Below are 4,530 nucleotides of genomic sequence, written 5' to 3'. Positions count from 1 at the left end.
CTCTTGAACTTCTTGGAAAAAAATGAACCAGGTCTATCCCTGTGGCCAGGGACTGCAGCTACAGTCTCTTCTTCTATCCTGTTCTGTCTCACCAGGGCCTCCAGCTCTGTCTCAAACACTGTGTTTTATCCAGTGATGTCTCTCACATCTATGCTTTTGCCTTATCTGTTCTTCCTGTCTTAACAGTGCATATAACATCCCAGGATGAATTATTTTTGTGTTGAGTTCATTGCATTTGATTGTTCAATTGAAAACTATTTCTGGATTCTTCCCATGAAGCAGCCTCCCTATTCTCCTTGCTCTTCAGAGCCTCCTGTCTGTCTACTTTTTAATTTCTAGGATTTAAATTCACTGCCATGTCTTCTGAAGAAGAGATGCTCTTGGTGGGAGGGCTCAACTTCAGTACTGATAAGCAGGTCTTGGAAGATCACTTAAGCAGCTTTGGGCCTATTTCTGAAGAGGTTGTTGTCAAGGGCCAGGAGATTCATCAACCCCAGGGTTTTTGTTTCACTAACTTCACCAACCCAGAACATGCCTCAGATGCCATGAAAGCCAAGAATGGAGAGTCCCTGGATGGTCGTCAGATCCATGTGGAGCATGCGGGCAAGTCTGGCCAGGCACCAGAGGGGATGCCTTTGGGGCCCATGGACATGGTCACAGATAGAGTTGGTGGGAACCAGGGCTATGGGAGTGGCTGGTATGACAGTTAACCTGGAGGATATGGATATGGATATGGATGATCCCGAGACTATAGTGGCAGAAGTCAGGGTGGCTATGACCGTTATTCAGTAGGAGATTATGAAAACAATTATGACAACTGACTTGAGGCATGCACACATAAAGTACATACACAAAAAATAGCACTTCTGATCCAGGATCGTCCCTCCAAATCCATGTACATTTTTTTTTCTCATTTAAAGACCTCAGATATTTGTTGATTCACAGGTATTTTTCCTTTTACCAGGATTCTAGTTTGGTCTCTCAGGATTATTGCTTCTGGCAAAAGAAAAATTTGGCCAGACTTAATTTTATTAGCATTAAAGTTGGGGATATTCTTAAAAACCTATACACAATGTTTATCATCATTAGAGAAAAATTTCCAAAATTCAAGATCACCACCCCAATTATACAGAGAAGCTTCTTTAAAATGTTGTGAATGTCATTTTTTTTAATGGTGGATGAAAAAATATTCTGTTATGTCTCTTGTAGTGTTTAGGATATCCTTCACAGAACTGATTAAAATATGAAACCTGTACACACACACACACAAAAAGTATTTCTGACCAGAAACTTAGAGAATACAGGTCTGTATAATTGATCTTATAGGTAATATTTTCCCAGTATCCTTTTTCAATCAAAAGGACTTACATAAATTATCATAAAATCTTAAGAGTTAAGGCAGTAGTGAATGATTTTTATTGTCCATGGAACTCGTTTGAAAATATAAAAATAATCAGCTTTGCCATGAAATCTAGGAAACTAAGAAATGACTTAAAATTTTTATATGTTCATGGTAAATGACTTGTATGAACACTGAATCCATTTATATACAAAAATGAGGAGGCAAAATATAGAAATTGTGATTTGAGAAGAGAATTCAAATTTCAAAGTTTTTTAAAATAAAAATAACCACAATTTCCAGGGTAGGTTAACAGAGGAAGAGGGTAAAATGTAATAATATATTTATTTCTACACTAATATTACACATATACTTCTCTGGGTGATTTACTTCCACACCCTTGTCAATATTTTAAATCTTTTTTCCTTAACTTCAGAGTGGATCTTAAATATTAATACACTACAATTTATAAAACAGTGGAAGTTCAACACCCCTTTAGTTTATGACCAATTTTATTTCTTCCAACAAATTCAAGAGTTAGTTATTTAATATGTAATTTAAAATAGTATGATTCAGTATTTGGAGAATAACTTCTGTTTCACTTTATATCATTTCTTCACACATACTTATATGTGAAGAGCTTTATTGATATAAGATTCATATAAATTAAAGCAGCATATATAGGTATGAAATTATGAATCTAATTCAGTTACCAATTTTGTCTTCTATTTGAAGACATAGATATGATATTCCTTTAGGATAATATCTAACTCATGAGAGATTTTCTATGTTTCAGTAGGAAACTCTGAATGAATTTTTAATTTTATAATTTGTAATAAGTTTGAATTTCACTCAATATATATCACTCATACATAATTAGTGTTCATAATAACAGCAAAATAAAATAATATATATCAGGAAAAATATTTAGACAATTTTGTTTAGCTTACCACTTCATGCTATCACCATTTTAAGTAAATTGCTTGAAGTTAGGGTATCATGCTGGAAGTGTTTCCAATGTTTCAAGGCAATAAAACAGTGCTGCTGAATGCATTTATCTTTTTTCCTCTTATTAACACAAGATAAAATGTAAGTGATAATTAACTAGGTTATGATTGTGTGAAAACCTGAAACTGTTAACAAATGTATAGAAACACATTCAATAATATTGCTGAACATTGTGGTTTGGATATAAGATTGTCCTCTGGAAAGCTAATATGTTGAGCATTTTAGCAACACTCAGAGGTGAGGACTCTGGATTAAGAGAACTGTATTCTTATCAGAGGTTGAATCCATTTGCAAGATTGAGAATCTGAAGGGAGTACATTATTGTAATAGTATCCAGGTAGGATGAGGGTAGGGGGAGTAGTTTGCTGGGGGTAGGGACTTAGAATCTATGTCATCCATGGATTCCTCCCTTACCTGCTTTCTGGATGCCATGAGGTAAGCAAGTTTTCTCTATCACCTCATTCCACCATGAGGTTATTCCCACCTGAAACCCAGAATAATGGAGCTAGGTGATCATGTGCTGTGACATTTCAAAAGATCAATGAAGATTCTATTTATTTTTCCATTTTGTTTTTGATAGGTATTATATGTGTGAATAAATGGAGAAAGCTAGATAATGCTTACAAGGATTTTTTCTTTCAAATATTGATTTTGTTTACAAAATTAATATTTTTGAAAGCTAAAGGGATCTCAAACAAGATTTACTTTTAAAAAGAAACAAAATTACTTACAAACTTATCAAAATTAAAATACATAAAATCAAATGTAAAATGTATCAAGGTAAAAATACATTATCCTAATTTAAATAAATTATATTTCATGCAATATAATATGTCAAAATACACTATACTGTCATGTATACATAAAATGAGAAAAAAAGAAGAAACCACTAAGACTTATACTGTATTTAGTGTATTTCTTTGTGTCTTATTATTATCTCTAATGCTTTTTATGTATTATAGACTCCATTTTCAAAACAACACAACTGACTCAGGAAGAGTACAAAGACTGTTAATGGCAGTAAGAGATTTAAGCACACAGATCATGGTATCAAAACCAGTCATTTTACTTTTGACTTCAAAATTTCTTCTTTAGGGGGAGTGGGGAGGGTAAGTACATATATTTTTCCTTATAAATGTAATAAGTGAAAAAGCTTATATTATGCAAAACTGCAACCTATGAAACAGCCCTAACAGAAATGAGTGTTAACAGCAACAAAAGTTAAGCAACTCATACACATGGTTTTTGCAACAAATGGTCTTACATGTTGACAATCACCACTGCCTATGCAGTTATCTCAAAACTCACTGACATGCATGCCTTCTGCATTTGTTACTTAAATACAAAATGAAAATTTCTAAGTTTGTCCTTGTGTAACTTTTTTATATTGCTTAAGAGATTATCAACATTCAGGAAGTATTAAATTATAATAATATGGTTCCTATTTTGCCCTGATTTCTATATTGTCTTGGTTCTTTTCAGATATATATGACAAAAAAAGTGTATTTTTATATGTTATACATACATTAAGGACAACTAATTCCAATTAGAATCCCATTTTTTAAAAATATTTTTAGTTATAGACATGGATGCAATACATTTATTTTATTTATTTTTATGTGGTGCTGAGGATCTTACCCAGTGTCTCCCACATGCCAGGCAAGTGCTGTACTACTGAGCTACAGTCCCAGTCCAAGGATCCCATTTTTTGATTTCACATAATGTGGAGATTCACTTTTGTATTCATATAGAAAATTTATCTCTGATTTGAGCTACTATTTTTTGTATTCCCATTCTCCATTCTTTCCCTTCATTTCCTTTTGTCTATTGAAATGAATTTCAAAATCCCCTCCTTACTGTTACCATTCACATATCAGAGGCAAAATTCAGCCTTTGTTTTTTGGACTGGTTTATTTCACTTAGCATTACAGTCACCAGTTCCCTCATTTACCAGCAAATGTCATAGTTTTTTCTTCTTTATTGTAGAGGTATATTCCATTATATGTATATATACACCAATTTTTTTAATCCATTTATCTGATGAAGGGCACCTAAGTTGGTTCCATAGCTTTGCTATTGTAAATTGAGGTGCTACAAACATTATCATGGTTGAATTAATGGAGTATGCTGGTTTTAAGTTTGATTGGTATGTCTGGAGGCGTAGCATAACTGGGTTAAATGGT

General features: G+C 33.2%; 1 pseudogene across 1 annotated transcript; it reads left to right on the top strand.

Moving 5' to 3' along the window:
* The first annotated feature begins 356 nt into the window (after positions 1–356).
* On the top strand, positions 357–821 carry LOC306652090 (RNA-binding protein 3-like; annotated as a pseudogene). The gene has a single exon. The product of its transcript is annotated as an RNA-binding protein 3-like (transcript).
* Positions 822–4,530: the final 3,709 nt, after the last annotated feature.

This window comes from Sciurus vulgaris, assembly GCF_902686455.1.
Source record: "Sciurus vulgaris genome assembly, contig: HiC_scaffold_629_arrow_ctg1, whole genome shotgun sequence".
Classification (NCBI taxonomy): Eukaryota; Metazoa; Chordata; class Mammalia; order Rodentia; family Sciuridae; genus Sciurus; species Sciurus vulgaris.
Note: the sequence above shows the minus strand (reverse complement) of the source record. Positions and strands in the feature narration are given on the sequence as shown.